At 45.1% G+C, this 20484-nt stretch overlaps 1 long non-coding RNA gene across 2 annotated transcripts in view; it reads left to right on the top strand.

The window, feature by feature from the left end:
• The first annotated feature begins 204 nt into the window (after positions 1-204).
• The window catches only part of LOC121288067, a 56601-nt gene continuing 36321 nt past the window's right edge, over positions 205-20484 (top strand). The window contains exons 1-2 of one of the 2 annotated variants that reach the window (XR_005945299.1): positions 205-767; positions 14846-15626. This is a non-coding gene — a long non-coding RNA (uncharacterized LOC121288067). Of the gene's footprint in view, positions 768-14845; positions 15627-20484 lie in introns of those variants that run through there. The other variant, XR_005945300.1, reaches the window with a different exon arrangement.

Here is a 20484-nt window from a genome sequence, read left to right as displayed (position 1 = left end):
AGGTGAGGAAAGAATTTAAAAGTCACAGGTTGCGACGGGAGTCCTGCTTTAATGCTCACTGCTGGGTGGAATGTCTCGAATCGTTTATCAGCTGCTATCAGCTTTCCATAGCGTGAGCTGAACAGCAGCTTAGCTCTCAGCTGAGTGGATGATGTAATGAGAAGGGGAGGGGGCTTATCATATGATTCAGCACAGATGGGATTATAGGCTGTGGGCGTGTCATGCTTCTGACAGCATGCACTCTCATACTGGATAGACTGGCTCTTGGCAAGTTGGACCAAGTCTCTTAAAGTCAGTGGCAGTAACAAAGCCTTCGCTGAGTGGCCTTGACAGACAGTGAGGACAACTGGGACATAAAGTAAGAAGCTCAGACGCATTTTAATTCTCCTGTGTGCGGTGTGACTCAAATTTGATGGGTGAATCTAAGCAGCCAAGCTTGTGCGCGGTATCAGAGTTTGCCACAAGCTGAAGAAGGGAGGAACATTTTGAAACAGTCGTGGAATCAGAATGGCGGAAGGAAGGACAGAAAGAGCCATCGGTATTTTGGTCACTAATGTCAGCTTTGCATGGTGCTCAAATGACCCAGTGTAGAATCTACAACCTGTCTGGGATCACCCAGAAATTTGGAGGATTCATAGTTGGAGCTTATTTATACAATGATTGACTGTTTCCATGTTTGGTCGACACACAGTAAGAAGAAAAAGCCTACAGGGACTAATCGGAGCGTTACTCCACTTCTGACATTGCTTATCTTGAAGCAGTTCAAGGTAGGATGATTGGATATAACTTAGTTAATGCTTGAATACTTACAGAAATGCTCATATTTTTATACGAAAGCATGTGCAGGCAAAAGGTACAAGTATGAAGGGCACCAGGCTCCCATGCACAATGTGCCAGATTGTTTGATTAATTCACGGGAAATGCAATCATTTTGCTCTAGGGCATTTTATTTGATTTTAAAAATTGGCCTCTTTTTTTTTTGCTGTAGATTCAGACCTGAATCGTGTGTACTCAAGGACCAAAACTCTTAAGCTGCTTAACTTTAGCTTAGAAAAAAAGCCGCAAAAGCGAGATATCTGTCTTTAATATGAGACCCCTGTTATTATAAAGCAACATGTCCTCTGACTCATAGTGTAAAATGCTACAAGAGATCTGCCAATCTGAAACAAGAGAAAAAAATACAGAAAATGCTGGGAATACATAGCAGGCCCATCAGCATCTGAAATGAGAAAACAGGAAGTTAGCATTTAAGGCAAAGAGAGAGTTTGGATTAATCTAGCACTTTTCCCATCCAGTGCCAATAAATTACTTTTGTAGTCAAAATGGTTTTGCAAGTAAATGCAGCAACTATTGGCAATAGCAACGCCTCACCCAAGGGTAAATCAGATCAACGAATCTGTCCTGGTGGTGATTGATTGAGGGTGGAATGTTGGCCAGGACATTGTCTACTGTAAGGTCAACAGTTTCTCCCAGTCTACCCTATCTCCACTGTTCGGGGAACCTATGACTCGAGGATATGGTCAAGAGGTTTGAGCCACATCTTTCAGGTGTGAAAATACAGAAGAATTCTTCACACAAAGGGTGGCAGAAGTTTGAAGCTCTCTTCCACAAATGGCCATTGATGCCACATCAACTGCTACTTTGAAAGTGAGATTGATAGATTTTAGTTAACCAAAGGTATTAAAGAACATGAAGCAAAGGTGGGGATATGGAGTTAGGTCACATGTCAGCCATGATCTCATTGAACGGCAGAACAGGCTTTATGAGCTAAATGGCCTCCTGGTGTTTCCATGTCCCCCTGGGATCTATTATATCCATCGGAACAGACAAATGTGACGTCAATTTAACTTCTCATCTGGAAGATGGTGAGCGGAATCTTCTGTTCTGGAGACTAAGTCAGGTGGCGGGGAGTGGAAGTCAGAGTGACTTCCGCTGGAGAGCTGGGGGGGGGGGGGGGGGGGGGGGGGGGTGGTGGAGGGGCTGTGCATACAAGGTCTGGCGCTGTTGAGCTCATTAATGTATCCACGAGGAGCACGTCGAACCCTCGTGGTGGGAGAAGGCACTGAGTGGGCCCGCCCCACTGTTACCTCGTAGGGTCCAACGTCCAAGGCGCCTTATTTAATCGGCACCCATTCACCCTTCCACTCTGCTCCTTGACTCCACTTACCTACCCACCCACCCCGCTCCCCCACCCCTGGGTCCTGGCTCTGTCTCACGCCTCCCCTGTGTCCAGCCTTGGCGCTGCTTGTGCTACAGGCAGCTGGTATCTCTCGGTGACAGCGTGGGAGGAAGGTGAAAGCAATGTCTGTTGAGCTCAGCATCCAGGAAGAAGGCTGCCTTGCCAGGCCCACGCCACTTATGTGCAACCGTGAAAACGAACATTCCGGGTCCCACTTAATTTGGAGGGGAACAAGATTCCAGTGGGTTGACCTATGAATGAGCATTCACGAGATGCAAATGGGGTTACCGATATAGTTCTGCAGGACACTCAAACCACCTTAAAGGCACCGCGACAGTCAACAGGACAAGATTCCAAACTAATTCCCAGCCTTTGGGAAACTGATTTTTGCCCCCCCCCCCCCCTCCACCCCGGCCACAATTCCTGCTGTTGGCTGGACTGGAAGATTCTGCCCGGTGTCTCTGATGATATAACATCCCATCAGTACTGCACTCATACTTCAGTGCTCAAGTCCTAGAGTAGAACTTGAATAGAATTGGTGAGGCACTGTGCCATTAGTGTGAGGTTTAGTTCATGAATATTCAGCTACAAAGGGGAGTGATTGGTCCAGTAATACTAGTGCCATAATTCTGAGTGCACAGCATTTAGTGTTCCCTCCAAATTGTGCAGGTGCATGACAGCACAGCACTCTGGAACATTCTACGCAATATAACAAACAGGCTGCACACACCCAATGTTCCCATTAAGAGATGGACATGTGGGACTGTGCAGCAATTTTAAAGGGACCCCACAGTGCAACAAATAGGCCATTGTAGAACAAAGAAATATAAGGAACATGACACATAGCATGTTTTTTTCATGCAAAGTTTAGGCAGCTAACGATTATAGTCTTGAATCTGATGTACACTACGTCATAGTTGCATTTAATCTTCTGTCTTTACTGGGTGTGGGTTGTTTGTGGTTTCTCCAAGTCATTATAATGACTTCAGTTCAGCGATTTTCATAGATAACTGTGTCACAATGACACGCTCGCAGACCTCCTGAACACACAACCTTTGAACTTTTTTGGTCTATGATAATGGATGTTAAGTTTTTATTTATTTGCTCATGGGATGTGGGCCTCGCTGGCCAGGCCAGCATTTATTGCACATCCCCAATTGCCCTTGTTCAAAGGGCATTTTAAGAGTCAACCACATTGCTGCTGGTCTGGAGTCACATGTAGGCCAGACCGGGTAAGGATGACAGATTTCCTTCCCTAAAGGGCACTAGCGAACCAGATGGGTTTTTACAACAATCGACAATGGAAATTAAGATAAGGGGATCCATAGAACCATAGAAAAGTTACAGCACAGAAGGAGGCCATTCGGCCCATCTTGTCCATGTCAGCCCAAGGACATCCAGGTGCCCTTTCTAATCCCACCTTCCTGCACCCGGCCCATAGCCCTGCAGCTTACAGCACTTAAGGTACAGATCCAGGGACTTTTTAAAAGAGTTTAGAGTTTCTGCCTCTACCACCAACTTAGGCAGCGAATTCCAGACACCCACTACCCTCTGCGTAAAAATGTTCTTTGTCATGTCCCCCCTACACCTTCTGCCACTTATCTTGAATCTATGTCTCCTGGCTCTAGAATTCTCCACCAAGGGAAACAATTTTATCCTGTCCACTTTATCTATTCCCCTCATAATTTTGTACACCTCAATCAAGTCACCTCTCAGCCTCCTTTGTTCTAAGGAAAATAACCACAACCTACCCAACTTCTCCTTGTAGTTACACTTTTCTAACCCTGGCAACATTCTTGTAAACCTCCTCTGCACTCTCTCCAGGGCTATTACATCCTTCCTGTAATGTGGTGACCAGAACTGCACACAATACTCCAGTTGTGGCCTCACCAGTGTTTTATACAATTCCAACATTATATCCTTGCTTTTATATTCTGTACCTCTGCCAATGAAGGAGAGCATTCCATATGCCTTCTTTACAACCTTGTCTACTTGCACTGCTGCCTTCAGGGACCTGTGTACTTGTACGCCAAGATCTTTCACTTCATCTACCCCTCTTAGTATATTCCCATTTATTGTGTAATCCCTGTAACTGTTTGACCTCCCTAAATGTATGACCTCACACTTCTCTGTCCCTCACCCTTTACATTTGCTGCTCCAGTTCACAAGTTCATTTTATTGCCAGTGTATTTATCCATTCACAGGGAGTAAGTTATAGTCTGCCCAGATACCCGAGTGCAAGATTAGGGTGGAAATTTACATTCCGGAGACTAAGTCCAGTGGCGGAAGCGAAAACTGGAGCGCCTCCCACTGGAGAATGGGGTAGCTGAACACATGAGGTTTTGTGCTGTTCATGCAAGCCATGAGGAGCACGTTGAACTCTGCAGAGAGGCGGACAGGGAGTGGCCCACCTCACCTGGTCACCACATCGGCTGCAATACCCGGGCATGAACGGCACCCAGACAGCCATTCACTCTTCCACCTAGCCTCTTGACTGCCACCCCTCCCCCCACCCCCAAAATCCTGACTCAGCCTCACCCCTCCCCCATGCCCAGCCTTGGCGCAGTGTGTGTGCAGCTGACCTCTCTCAGTGACGGTGTGAAAGGAAGGTGAAAGCAGCACCCACTGACCTCAAAGTCCGGGAAGAAGCCTACCTTGCCAGGTACATGCCATTTATGTTGTGAAACGGAATGTTCTGAATTCCCTGGGCAGGGTGCTAAATTTGAGAGGCGGGGGGGAGACAAGATTCTGGTGTGTTGAGCTTTTAATGAGCGTTCATGAGATGCAAATGGTGGTTCCCGGCAGAGATCAGCGAGACACTCGACTCGTGTTCATCCCGCCATGAAGGTCGACAGAACAAGATTCCAAACTAATTTCCCAACATTGGGAAATTGATTTTTGGCGTCCCATCAAATCTCGCTCTCCCCCCCCCACCCCGCCCACCATGATTCCCGCTGCACGGGAAATCCGCCCTCAAGTTGACATTCCCAGGGCTGTACCGAGGGAGTGCTGCGCTGTCAGTGGCGCTGTTTTTTCAGGTGGAGTATTAAAACCGTCCTCTCGATGAATGTAAAAGATTCCGTGGCACTATTTTGTAGAAGAGCAGGGACGTTATCCTTGGCATCTGGCCAGTATTTGCGTATCAAGGACCGTCACAAAAAACAGATGTTCTGATCATTATCACATTGCTGTTTGTTGGAGCTTGCTGTGTGCAAATTGGCTGCTGTGTTTCCAATAACGTGACAGTGACTACATTTCAGAAATATATCTTTGCTGTAAAGCACCGTGGGACATCCTCAGGTCCCGGAAGGTTCTATATAAATATGAGTTTACGGAATACATAAGCTATTGCATAGGTCGTTAATTGCTAGATCACATAATTTGGTTCCTCTGTGGCTAGTTGCCAGAGGAATCTAAAGCACACGGATGTTGTTACAACAGCAGCCAGGAAAGGCTTGGTTTCTTTTGGCTTGGCCTTAGTCCTTGCTGCTTATTCATCTGTACCTTGTAAAAGTGCTGCGCTAGAGGGAGTGTGATCCAGTCATGCATCATCAATGATATCATGACATACATGACAGCTCAGAAGGAGGCCATTCAGCACCTTGTGTTTTTTTTTTATTCGTTCATGGAGTGTGGGCCTCGCTGGCTGGGCCCAGCATTTATTGCCCATCCCTACTTGCCCTTGAGAAGGTGGTGGTGAGCTGCCTTCATGAACCACTGCAGTCCCTGTGGTGTAGGTACACCCACACAGCGCTGTTAGGGAGGGAGTTCCAGGGTTTTAACCCAGCGACAGTGAAGGAACGGCCGATATAGTTCCACGTCAGGATGCTGTCCATGCTTTCTGGCTGCCAGAACATCTCAGCTAGTCCCATTCCTCCACCCTTTCCCCATAGCCCTGAGATTTTTTTCTCTTCAGATAGTTACAAATTCCCTTTTAAAAACCACTATTGAGTCTGCCTCCACCACAACTTCAAGCAATACATTCCAGATCATAAGCAATCACTGCATAAAAAAAGTGTTTGCGCATGTGGGAGACGGTGGAGCAGTGGTAATGTCATTGGACTAGTAATCCAGAGGCCCAAATTAATGCTCTGGATTAAAATCAAGAGTTCAAATCCCACCATGGAATTATAAAGCTGGTATCAGCAATGGTGACTTTGAAACTATCATTGGTTGTAAAAAACCCACCTGCTCCAGAGAAGGAAATCTGCCACCCTTACCTGGTCTGGCCTACATGTGACCCACAGCAATGTGGTTGACTCTTAACTGCCCTCTGAAATGGCCTGGCAAGCTCAGTTCAAGAGCAATTTGGGATGGGTAACAGATGCTGGCTTTGTTGGTGACATCACATCCCATGAAAGAGTAAAGGAAAAATAATTATGGTCTCTGGCTCTTTTGCCACTCACCATCGCTACCCTCTGTCCAGTGATGTTAAACACCTCCATCAAATCCCCTCTCGGCCTTCTCTGTGTATGACAGAGGGCATCATGGCACCTCAAGTTGGTGACACCACAGGGCAGCTCCTCCTCGCGATGGCCAGTGTCATTCCCATTTGCCGCTGGTTCATAGGGAGGCGAATGAAAAGGAATTCCGAGAGAGTGGCAACCCTAAGCTCCTCTCTGCAGATCCTCCCCTAATTTTCTGAGCGAGCATACCGCACCCAGGGCTGTACAAAGAGTGTGCGAGACCACAGCTTTCTCCTTTTGGCAGGCGAGGGCGAGAATGGACCCTTGAAACAATGTGAATTGCATGTCACCCCGCTATCGTAAGGTAAATAGTTTGCATTTATATAGCACCTTATCAGGACAATCCAAAACGCTTCATATCCAACCCACTCCTTCTTAAAATAAAAGCAAAATACTGTGGATGCTGGAAATCTGAAACAAAAACAGAAAATTCTGGAAAAACTCAGCGAGTCTGGCAGCGTCTGTGGAGAAGAGAAACAGAGTTAACGTTTTGAGTCTATATGACCCTTCTTCAGAGGGAGGAGAACATTAATGGGATCTTTCTATGCGGACCTGAACCACTAGTGCTGGTAGGCGAGGCCTTGGTTTAACTGAAATGCCTAACAATGCTGTACTCTCTCAGTATTGTAAAGTGTCAACATACAGCCAGTGCATCCATTCTGTGCTGGGGAACGCTTCAGTTGACTATCCCAAAACAGTTGATTTAAAACCCTGGACATCAACAGTCAAGCCATGAAGTGGTGGAAAATGGGCTCATGTCCTGTTTTTCTGCATGTGGCCAGTTTCCATTCTCAGTTGTGTTGCCTTCGCCCAAGAAATCAGGAACTGGTTTATTTTTCACGTCACAATGATACCTGGACTTTTTTTTAAATTTGATTTTGGGATGTCGGCAGTATTGACAAGGCTGCATTTATTTGCAATCCCAAGTTGCCTGGAAGGCATTAAGACTCAACCATACCGGGAATGGCCACTCAGCGTAGAAGGTCCTATTCTTCAGCATAAGAGGAATATTTTTTTAAAAACCTACATTAAGTAGTGACATGCATGACCTTGGTGCATCCCAAATTGCTTTACTGCCAGTGAAATACCTTTTAAAGTGTAGTCACTGTGGTAACTAGGAAACACGGCAGCCAATTTGCACACAGCAAGCTCCCAGAAACAGCAATGTGATAATGACCAGCTAATCTGTTTATGTGATGTTGATTGAGGGATAAGTATTGGGCAGAATGTCGGGGAGGACTCTCCTGCTCTTCTTCAAAATATTGCCTTGACATATTTTACACCCACCTGAGAGGGCAGATAGGGCCTCAGTTTAACATCACATCAGTCAGCAAGGACAAGGGTGTTGGGTAAGCGGGAAGTGGTACAGGATAGGATACAAGCAGCAGGGTTCTGGACAAGCTGAAGTTGGTAGGGAATGGAAGGTGGGAGGCTAGCCAGGAAAGCATTGGAATAGTTGAGCCGGGAGATGATGAAGACAAGCTGAGTATTTTCAGCAGCAGATGGATTGAGGTGGAGGTGGGTGATGATACAACGATGCAAGTAGGCTGTTTGTGGTGACTTATACGTGCCTCCGATTCCACATTATGTGGTTGAGTCTTAATGCCTTCCAGGCAACTTGGGATTGGAAATAAATGCAGCCTTGCCAATGCTGCTGACATCCCAAAATCAACTTTTAAAAAAAAAGTCCAGGTATCATTGTGACGTGAAAAATAAACCAGTTCCTGATTTCTTGGGTGAAGTCACATTTGTTTAGCAAATAAAACAATTTGGTAAATATTATATCTTGGTAGGGATACTCCCAGATTATAATGTACCACAAAAATCCACATGCTCCTGAGTAAGAAGTTACTGATACAATCCAAAAACAGCAGAGGTTGAGAGTATATTATCAATCCCTTTAGAATTCAGTTGATATTAAGCTGTGGATAATCTTTACACTCCCAAACTGTTTTAGGGTCTCTTGGGGTTGTTTTAGGGAAATCCTATTCCTACATGCTTTATCATCTTCACTCAATTTCACTCAATCTTCACTTATTTTTCTTGCTCACATCTCATACTTAGATTGTCGGAGATCCTGTGGCACAGTGGGTAGAGCCAGAAGCTCTGGGTTCAATCTTCACTCTGGCACTTGGATAGCCAAGGAAGATCCACAATATGGCCAAGTGGATTGAGTATCAACTTGTAAATCATTCCATCATTAAGAGCAGGAAAGGTTCCTGGTCATCCGTGTGATGGAAAGAGATTAAAACCTCTATCATCCATAACTCCATGGGGGTTGGGTTAGGGCACACAATTAGTTCAGTTGGCTGGATGGCTGGTGTGGATCCGATTGAGGCTAACAGCGCAGGGTTCAATCCCCGCTCCAGCTGGGATGGATTTGGGATGTGCCTCCTTTGTCCTGCCCATGGTGGAGGTTGTGGTGCTGTAGGGCAGACCTGCCTTTGGACAGAGAACTGAAGAGAAAAAGACTTACATCGTAAACCTTTCTACATCTGAGAGGTCAGTCAATTAACCAGTCTCCGAGCCTTTTGTAACATATCAGCCTCAGTTCAGTGGTTGCCCCTTACATTACAACACCAAAAGTACATCAGTGCCTGGAAAGCACTTTGGGTTAGCCTGTGGTCATGTTAGGTGCAATATAAATGCAAGTCTTTCCTTTTTACTGTTCTGTTGAAGGGTCATGAGGACTCGAAACGTCAACTCTTTTCTTCTCCGCCGATGCTGCCAGACCTGCTGAGTTTTTCCAGGTAATTCTGTTTCTGTTTTTTCTTTCCTTTTTACTTTGACTCCGGTTTCCCACAATGGCTAAGATTTAAAATTCTCATCCTCGTATTTAAATACCTTCAAGGACTTACCACTTTGTAACTCTGTAATCTCAGCAAACCTGCAACTCTCACACCTTATTCATTTCACTAACCATATATTGAAGAAAGGATGAATCTGAAGCCAGTCTTTTCCTTATATCAGGTTTCTTTCCAAGACTACAGAGTAATGGCACAGACTCATCTTGTTCCCCCCCAACACCCAGTGAGAACGGGTTTTTTTTTTGTACTCTTGCAATGATTCCCTAATCTTTCCCCAGTTGGGGGCAGCTGCTTTTCATTAACCAATTTAAAGCATGCACTCTATTGCAGCATCATTCCAACATTACCCCTCCTCATCACTCTCCCTTTGGCTCTGACCTCGATTCTCCTTCCATTCTTTTCACCATTGGCGACCATGTCGGGCATCATGCCCATGGAGGTCTCTCCTTTAACCCTCCCGCTTCACCTCACCTCACCTCACCCTTCTCTTCCTTTATGACCCTTCTTAAAACCCACCTCTTTGAGCAAGCTTTTAATTGCCCCTCTCAATCTCTATTTTGGCTCAGTGTCCGTTTTGCCATGTTAAAAGGGCCCAGAGGTTGTTGTGGTTGTGGAAGACAGGACCAGGTAGGGCTGGCAGTGTCCCTTTGCTGAAGTGTATTAACGGGTCACTTGGGGTTTTTAGCTGTCGTTTACTTTCTGGTGAGAGAAACCTCGCCCTTGCTATGCTGGGGAAGAAAGCAGAAATGAAAGCCGTAACAATCTCTTTGAAAGGCTTCCTCACTCCTTCTAACCCTGTCCTGCTTTGCTCTAAGGAAGTTAAAACTTAATCACTTGTTACATTCCCCATTTGCAATGCAAAATGTTGGTTTGTTACTTGTGTTGTTCTTTGGCTGCTTTCATTTTTTGATTCTGTCAATGTGTATCTGCCATTTTCTATTCTGAAGGAGGAGTCAATAAACTAAAGTCAAGTAACTGGTGGGTTCTTGGAGGAAGGGCTGTTGTCAGTGATGACAACGGGACCCACTATAGATAAAAACAAAAAAACTGCGGATGCTGGAAATCCAAAACAAAAACAGAATTACCTGGAAAAACTCAGCAGGTCTGGCAGCATCGGCGGAGAAGAAAAGAGTTGACGTTTCGAGTCCTCATGACCCTTCGACAGAACTCTGTTCTGTCGAAGGGTCATGAGGACTCGAAACGTCAACTCTTTTCTTCTCCGCCGATGCTGCCAGACCTGCTGAGTTTTTCCAGGTAATTCTGTTTTTGTTTTGGACCCACTATACCTAGGTTTTAAAATGAGAATCCCTGATGAATTATTGGGAGTGAAATAACCCTGATAAATCTAGCACCAAACCTGCAATATTTCAATGTGTATCTGTTCAACATGTTTAATTTTGTTTTTAAAAAGGAAGTGAAGTTTTTTTACACACTGTTGACCTGTCATTTTCTGTTTGCTGCCATTGCCCCATCTCCTGAGTGCTCCCTGCCTTTACTGATCTTTCAGATTTCCTCCATTTCTAGTTTTGTTTCCTCTTTTTTTTTCTTTTGGTTTTATATATATGTGTGTGTGTGTGTGTGTATGTGTGGAAAGGGTTAAACACATGAGCTATACAGACTTTGAAGCAGCTAAGGTATAACGTTGCCAAGGATTGTTGATAGCTTGTTAAACTAAATTCCAAAGTGTTTCCTAAGTTGGCCAAATCTGTGAAAATGGATGGAAGCTTACTGAATAAAGCAAGAATGTGTCCTGTGCAGGAATGATTAGCACTTCTGTGGTCTTTTGTGTGATAAACCACTTGCCCAACCAGTTTGCATGCTTATAATATTTGTACCTGTCACGACACACCTGTGAACTCAGGGAAGTATCAGTCAGTGTTAACTGAATGCAAGGTTACTGTGAACCACATCAGCTAAATAGACAAACACAATTTGGTTGGCATAATTAAGGTTGTACTTGAGTTTCGGTACGCAATATATGAGTGTATCAGTGATTTTTATTCTTTTGAGAGCCTGTGATATTGAGAATATGAACTCCTATTGTGGTTGCAGATGTTAATAAATGGTTGAAGGGAAACGAGCTTAGCTCATGCATGTCTCACAGATCTGTCTGCTGCCTTCTTCAGACCTCCTTCCCCTGGCACTGCCTGTGTGTTGGCAAGGGAATGGGAGAATTAAACTTGTTTCCCAAAATAGCCACGCCAAGGGGAATGCCAACTGATTGGTTTGGAATTTGGCCCTTGGTTTCGCTTGTGCCAGTTTTCCAGTCTGTCTGTAGTTCTTTCTGGCTTGCTGCTGTTCTGAATATTGCACTTCATTTCCCCTTTTTTCTTTATTGCCTCAACTGGAACCTGACGTGAGTCTATCTTTAAAAGCACTACAAGGAAGTGGGGAATAAAGCCTAGACCTGAAATGCGAAGGTGTAGTGACTCACAGTTGTTTAGGTGTGGTTGTGGCTAAGATAGACCTGTCACGCGTATATAAAGTACAATCAGCTGGATGCTCACCTGCCAAGAGCAGGTGAGCTTCCCAGTCCAGGTAAATCAGGAAGGTGCCACAGAGTTGGATTCAAACCAGGAACAAGCTGTCCCTTTGGGATTCAGAAGATATCTTTGTAACTGGCATTGACACACGGGCGTTGGGAAGTTTGTTCAAGCAGACAGGTAGAAACCTCTCTCTTCCTCCTTGCGTTGCTGTCTTTTCAATGATTAATGTGAAACCTTTATCTATTCTGTATTGAGGAAGTGCTTTACTATTTATTTAGACTGACCTGTGAAATCCTCTGGTACAGGATATTCTTCGGTGTGTTTTTTTTCTCTTTCTCTCTCAATCCAGTCATACTTGCCTCTGGGATAAATGCCGAGCTAGTCTTTTGGCTTGTGCAGATTTATCAATTTATTGTTAGGTATTGCTTTCACTTCAGTGGCACTCCTCTGGCTGCATGGATTGTGGAATGTCCTGAAGCTGTGACAGGTGCTTTATAAATTCAACTTATCTTTTTCCTCAGGGTGTTTAAAAAAAAATGGGCAAAAAGAGACAGGTCGGAATCATTTTAATTGGGGATAAAGTGCAGCACTTTGGCCAATGTCAGTACAAGTCTGTAGGAGGGAGTGAGGTAATAGACCCAGGGTTGGGCATGAATTCTTCTGTAAATGTGTGATTGAAAAATACACAATTAACCACCCACTGATAAAATTGCGGGCAATGTCTAGCTTGACACTGTCCCATTCCCGAGAACGAAGTTTTGTCAATGGGTTGTTGATATTGAGACACTCTTCCTCGTTTTATTGAAAAAGGATTCACCCCCCTCCCCAGCTCCCTCGCCAACACTGGTATACAGAAGATTTCAGTGAAATTAAAAGTTGCCTCTTGGGAATGTAGAGGATTTGAAACTAATGCAAGTTCTAAGCATTTTAATTTTATCGCCTGGCGGACTAGTTTTGCTCCATGTGGCTTTGGGTGATAATCTTTTGTAGCAAAGTTTCTCTTTTTGGGACAGTTCCAGCAGCAACAGACCAAATGGTCAATTTCCCATATAGGAACCCAACGAGCACTTTATTGGCTGGCCTTTCTACTAGAAACGCATAGCAGCCACGCCCAGCGCACTCCTTATCTTATCTTTGGTTCACACACTTCAAACTATGCAGTAAGGATCAGTCGATAGGTATCAGAAGTAAGGATGTTCTGGACTGATCAGCTGAGTGTGTGCAGAATCAAGCAAACCTCCTCCATCCACGGCGTTCTGCTTCCACCTGGAGGGTGTTCTAACTCACCGAGGCACGGCTAGATTAAGATTTCATTCAGAAATGGCTCAAACCGAGATAGATCGGTTCTTGATTGGTAAGGGGATCAAAGGTTATGGGGAGAAGGCGGGAGAATGGGGTTGAGAAACTTATCAGCCATGATTGAATGGTGGAGCAGACCCGATGGGCCGATTGGCCTAATTTCTGCAGCTATGTCTTATGGTCTAAACCTAGCAAAATGGCTAACTCCCTCTGGTGTCTGCCAGCCATGTGAAGAGGAGCATTTGACACCAAGCTGAAATGTCTCCCCAAAATCTGTCTACCATCTAGAAGGCACAAGTCAGGAGGGCGATAGAATGCTCTCCATTTGTCTGGATGAGCGCAGCTCCCACAACACTCCAGCAGCTCAACACCACCCAGGACAAAGCAGCCCACTTGAGCAGCACGTTCACTCCCTCTGCCACCAACACCCAGTGGCAGCAGTGTGAGCCATCTACAAGATGCACTGCAGGAACTCACCCACGCCAGTCAGCACCTTCCAAACCCATGACCTCTACCACCTCGAAGAACAAGGACAGCTGGCACCTGGGAACACCACCATTTGCAAGTCAAATTTCCAGTCCGAGTCACATGTTGCCTGACTCTATTGACACCATTGGTGGCGAAGCCTCCTGTTGCCTGGGCCTTAAAGACAGAAGCCTATCCCTAAACTTTTGTGTCTCTCTACCTTGCTTTCCTCCTTTAACACACTTCTTAAAACCACCTTTTTGACCCGGATTTTGATCATCTGGCTTAATATCTCCTCATGCAGCTTGGTGTCGATTTTGGTTCATCATGTTCCTGTGAATTGCCTTGGGATTTTTTATTGCATTATTACTGCATAAATATAAGTTGTTACTAACTAATAGCTATATTGCCATTCATTCAATGTCGGTAGATCAAAATCCTGGAACTCCTTTCCTAACAGCACTGTGGGTGTACCTACACCACATGGACAGCAGCAGTTCTAGAAGGCAGCTCACCACCACCTTCTCAAGGGGCAATTAGGGACGGGCAATAAATGCTGGCCTAGCCAGTGATGCCTACGTACCATGTATAAATTTTTTAAACTGTGAGCCAGCCTGAATTTGGCAGGTTTGAGTGGGTAAACTGTGTAGCTGAGACTTCCCTCTCTTGGCAGAAGTCTTAAATCATTGTACTCTCGCTGCTGGAACTGTGTACATGTGTGAACGCTTGGCCACGGACACGATTAGACTTGCCTGTGATGCCAGAACAGTTGAATAGTCTGCCCATACTCACTATCTAGAGTGGGATCACAAGAGAAACTGATCACTCCTGAGAGCCCTCATCACCTGTAGAACTGTAACCCACCAAAGAGTCATGGTCCAATGGAAGCCAGATGAACATTAGTTGAAAATACTTGGCTTCCATGCTGACTACTCCTTTCTATCACAGAATTAAAGGTTCCACTAGGAAAAGAATCAGGCCTTTAGTAAATCTGCCTGCCATCAGGAGCAGGGGTAGGTGTTGGTGCAGTAAGACTGCGTCTCTGCATCCTTTCGGTTCAAAGTCCGGTTATTAACCGTTTTGTGTTGTTGGAAAACTGGGGAGACAGCGACCTGTGTAAAATGAACTGTTTGATTTCTTTAGGTGTGCAGCCCTGAAGTGTTGCCATTTTTGGACAGAACACGTCAACTTGTGTCATCCAGTTCAGCAAAGGTTCCGTGAACCTAAGTCCTGGAAAAATAAAGAGCTTGGTGAAGAGTGAAGGTTTAAACAAGCTTATTTACGGACACATGGGTGGTATCTCTCTCCGATTGGCTGGGCCCAACATTGACTCGTGCATTCTTTGACCAGCTGTTGCACTTTGGATTCTCTGCAGGGCGGGTTTAAAGACTCCGGAACTGGCTCGAGCTAGCAAGCTATTTTGAGCACCGGCTGCGAGAGTCGACTCGCCTCTGACGAGAGTGTGGATAGAGGGACAAGGATAAGGGAAGCCTTTTCAGTGGCCAATTGTGGGTGTTTCTTTGGCAGTGTCTTAGCTGGTTGTTGTGTGCAATAAGAAGAAGCAATCAGCAAGTATACTGCCGCAGAAATGCTTCACTGTATCAGGCCGGACATAGGCTCTCCCTTGGCTACTCTGCACTTGATGAAATTGCACCTTTGATGTTCTCGAGTAACCTACTTATTTCTTTAATCCTTTGCTATAATAACAGGCAGCAAAGTGGGAGGGAAAACAACTCCTGAAGGATAAATATTTGAACACAGGAACAAGAAATATGAAACATTTTAAGTGTTAAATGTTAGGTCAATGTACTTTTTTTTGAGGTTGGGTTTCTCTTAGTAATCCAAACGTATTTGGTTAATTTTTTGATGTGCGTTAAAACTGTGGATGACAGTGCCTCACAATAAAAGACCCGCTTTCTCTCTTGATGCTTTCTGATCTCGCTTTTTTGGGATTCATGCCAGATCTGGAATGTGACTGTTCAGAGTAGGAGGAGGTGTGGGCGATGGGACTGTGGGAAGGTACATCCTGACAAACTCTGCCCTCGTCTTGTCGATAGCGCTACCTGATGATGGAGAGATTCTTTAGAGATTATTGCCAACCCAAACCCTCCCGCTTCCTTAAAAACAAAAAAACTGCGGATGCTGGAAATCCAAAACAAAAACAGAATTACTTGGAAAAACTCAGCAGGTCTGGCAGCATCGGCAGAGAAGAAAAGAGTTGACGTTTCGAGTCCTCATGACCCTTCGACCGAAGTGTTCTGTCGAAGGGTCATGAGGACTCGAAACGTCAACTCTTTTCTTCTCCGCTGATGCTGCCAGACCTGCTGAGTTCCTCCCTTTTCCTTAATTGTGAGGGGAGGGAGGGACAAATACCAATGTGCCGGTGTGTTGGACGGAGATTGAACTGAGGTGTTTGAGCGATGAATGTGTTTCCGCATTTGTTGTGCTGAGTAAGGGAAGGGTGTGTTTTCATACTGACCAGGTAGTGTACACTCCCGGTTACAGTGTATTGTTTCAGGCCTAAAAGAGGTCACATCTAGGGAGAAGAATTCCATAACCAAGTATTGGAGTGCCATTGTGGATGGGTATCCTTGTGCTTTCCAGACCTGTTTGGGGTTTCTGTTTGGCAGTAAATTACAGCATTTTCGGACAAATCCCTCAATATGGAAATCGGGGCCCTGTGATGTAAATAGGCTCCTGATTACCATTTTGGAGAGGGACTGGTGGGAGCCTGAGTAGTGCAAGCTTCAACCAGTTCCACTTGGCAATGGAACAGGTAGGCTGAGTCCATCTCTGGGACCCACAAATATAGTCTGGGACGATGCTGTCCCAGAATCTCACCCACCTAATGGGAGGGCATTAAGGTCAGACCAAGTCCGCTCACTGGCCTGAGATCACATCATTGCCAGAGGTGCAAGCCCATCATAGCTACTTTGAAGTAGGCTGAGGCTTCCACTGCAGGATGCCATAGCGGGGGGCCAGATGTTCAGCTTTGTACCGGACAGTGCAGTTTTTAGCCAGACTGGCTACTATCCAGTACTAGATGGCTTCACATCCATCCACTTATCTTAGTAAAGCACCGAAAGGGGCCTGTTCCTGTTCCTTTTCCCCATCGGCAGCAGCCTCAATGCGACTGGGACGTGAAAGTCAGGTTTGTTTTCACACCGCCCCTTGTCTCTCCAACCCCTCGAATGCTCTGACGACACCCAGTGCATGTACCAAAAGTGTCCGTTTGTGGTCCTCCCGCTCTGGCCAGCCTAACAGGACAGAGGAGCTGATTTAAAGTTGAAAGAAATGGCACGTTGATATAAATTGCATGACAACGCTGGAGGCCTGACTGGTGTCCAAACAGTTAGTGAAATTGAGCAGGACGCCACAGAGATTTGGTCGGAACTCTAGTGAACCCAAAGGGACAAGAAGGAGTCGTGCCGTGTCGAGTGCCCTGATCCTCCCTCCCTCCTCACAGCAGCATTGGTTTGAGGCCCTCCCCCAGCCTAGGACAGGATCCATTCCCTCAGGCACAAATCCCACTCCCTCCCTTCGGCCTTCCCGTCAGTTTCCAATTTTTGGCTGAAATCAGCCAGGCCTCGGAGCTCCTGGCTTTGCCACTCACTCTGTGCCTCGTGCATGTTACAATTCAGATAACCAGGTGGTGAAGGGTAGACCTTCAGCCTAGTCGTTATACAATCACAAATACTTAATTAAAAAGACACGCTTTACATAACGTGACCCCCCCGTGGGGGTGGTGTTGGCGTAACGGTAATGTCACTGCACTATGTTATCCAGAGGCCCAGGCTGATGCTCTGGGACCGTGGGTTCAAATCCCACTATGGCAACTGGTGGAATTTAAACCAAATTAGTAAAATGCAGAACTGAAAGCTAAGCTAGTCTCAGTAATGATGACTATGAAATTATCATCGATTGTCATAAAAATCACTAATGTCCCTTTAGGGAGGGAAATCTGCCATCCTTACCTGGTCTGGCCTCCATGTGACTCCAGTCACATGTGGTTGACACTTAACTGCCCGCTGAAGTGACCTAACACTCGGTTAAGGGGCATTTAGGGATGGGCAACAAATGCTGGCCTTGCCAATGAAAGAATAACGAAAAGACGCACCCAACAACCACAGTTTCAATCTGAGCACAGGAGAAGCCTTGGTTAATACTCAATTAATATACAAATAACGCACCCGTTAAAATCAAGGTCAATGTGTTAGTCAAGAAAATTAAAAGTTGCAGAATTCTCAAAATGCTCTGTTCACCTTGCACACTTAAGCGGACAGAAGTTTAATGAGCTCATCAGCACCAGTATGAAATCCTGGGAAGAGTTTTTAATCGGCCTCGGGGTTGACAGGCCTGGTTAACCCTGGTGCCAGCGCAGTCCCACTTCTGGGCCTTCGGACCCCAACCCAAATGCAAAAATCCTGCCGCCTTATGTTTTAAATCAAGCAAGTAGCTTCTGAATGGAGACACAAGTTTCGTATGGACTTAAAGAGGGGTCTGGTGAAAATTAAAAGGGGACCTCTGTTTTTCAAACACTTACCAGCGTTACTGGGATACGATTATATTTCTTCTCAACTGGCTGGGGGCCAGAAAGGCACTATGCTTGCTTGACAAATGGCTAGCAAAATCTCTCATGCAGCAGCGGAGCCTTCTTATTGCCCTTACTCCCTCCCAGTATTGAATCTATTAGAGCTGCTTACAAAAATAAATTGCATAGGATGGAAGTAAAGTTAATTAAAGCACTGAAAGCATCAAAAGCTGCTGATGGGTGGGAGTGGTCTCATTAAATGTCTTTCCATTCTACTCGCTACTAGAAGCTCTGGGCATGAGCATCTTATGTTACTATCCAAATGCTTAAAAAGCTCATTGAGACACTCGAAATGTTTATTAAAGATGCCAGTGCTTCAGCAGCAGTGCCAGTCATCCTGGTGAAAGCAGAATCCTGCGGATGCTGGAAATCTGAAATATAAACAAATGATGCTGGAAAAAACTCAGCAGGTCCTGGCCCCTGTGATCTTTACGGTCAGTACACTAATTGCAACAAGTTAGTCCCCTTGGATATCATCCTGTGTAGGGATCTCGAATGAGAAAACATGGAAGGAATGTGCATTTCTACAGAGCCTGTCATGAACTCAGCATGGCCCAGAGCACTTTACAGCCAATGAAGTGCAGTCACTGTTGTACTTTCGGAAACATGGCTGCCAGTTTACACACTGCAAGCTCCAGTGAGCAGCGGCGTGATAACAACCAGATAACCTGTCTCAGTGATGTTTGTTGGGGATAAACAATGCCCCAGGAGACCAGGGAGAAAGTTGTCGCTCTTCCTTGAAATAATGCCCTGTGAACTCTTGAGCTTGCCTGAGAGAGTTTAACGTTTCCACGGAGCAGAAGTAGAACACAGGAGGTTGAAGGTGGGTTGGTTGAGCAGCTGCATGTGGGATGTCCTTTCCTGCTCTTATAAAATCTGGCTGTTTTATGGACAATAGTAACTATGAAATGGAAATGTGTCTAGAATCCACTGTGAGCATTCTTCTACAATGACAGAATTGCATTCATATAGTTCCTTGTCACAATTTAAGGCATTTCACGTAAATTAATTATGTCAAAGTGGTGATTGTTATCGTGTAGACTTTTCTGATAAATGGCTAACAGCTGTTTTGTAGACAGAAACATCCTTCAGAGAGTAATGACCTGGAAATTCTGGTTTCAGCGTTGTTGGTCAAGGAAGGAATGTTGGCCAGGACACTTCTTCAAATGGGCATGGAATGCCTGATGATCCACTTGGACTGCTGGAACAGGGAGATAGGGCTTTTGGACAGCCCGATTCCAAGGACAGGCACTTCTGACACTGCAGCACTCCCCCCAACCACTAGAGTTTCACCCTAGTTTACCTGCGCGAGTCCCAGCAAATCAAGAATTCTATTTGTCCAGCCACAAAGTTGTTAGCGCTTAACAAAAAAAAATTGCATAACTGTTACCAAAATTAGCAATGCTTGTCATAAATCCTATACGAATGCAAGGGGATCAGGACAAACAAGGAATAAAAAGAAAACATTAGGATTTTGCCTGTGTGAAAAATGCACTCATTGTTAAATGCCCTTCTACCAGTTGTTTGCCTCCCAAATATAACCTGAAATGGAAGTTGCTCATGTATTAAATTGAATGGAAAATAGGGCCCAGGTTTCATACACTGCCAGTTTGTGGTGTTTTCTTACTTCAAATAAAACACTTACGTAAGGAACAGAAGCCATTGTTCACATTCAAACCACCAAAGCTTAAGACACAATGTGAGACATACATAGACTAACGTTTAACATTCCAGGAATTTTGATTACCCTGGAACACAATAAAACCGTAGACAAACACTCTTTGGAATTTGGAATGCTAAACATTTATCTGAAAGTTTAAGGAGCAAATTCAGCTTGTGGTCAGCAAAAATCCAGATGACGTTGCCATATGCAAGGGTTGTACCCTTGAAATGAAAGGAGAGGGAGTTTGCAATACTCAGCCAGTGACTAGTTTAAAAAGTGGAACTAAATAACCTTATGTGTCTCCACATTGGTGCTGACAGTTGTGAGGCTGCATTACATTGGAAAAGCAACATAAGTTCCTGGAAACTTTAGCTTGTCATTTCCAATTGTACTCCCTTGTATGTGACAACTCTGCAGTGTTGCAAGCAACTTGCATTTATGTAGTGCCTTAAACAGGATGATTTTACTCCTTTAAATGTCTTCATAAGTGGCCTCATGCTCCTTGTGTGAAGATAAGGACATAGGAAC

Source organism: Carcharodon carcharias, chromosome 15 (assembly GCF_017639515.1).
Source record: "Carcharodon carcharias isolate sCarCar2 chromosome 15, sCarCar2.pri, whole genome shotgun sequence".
Lineage (NCBI taxonomy): Eukaryota > Metazoa > Chordata > Chondrichthyes > Lamniformes > Lamnidae > Carcharodon > Carcharodon carcharias.
Note: the sequence above shows the minus strand (reverse complement) of the source record. Positions and strands in the feature narration are given on the sequence as shown.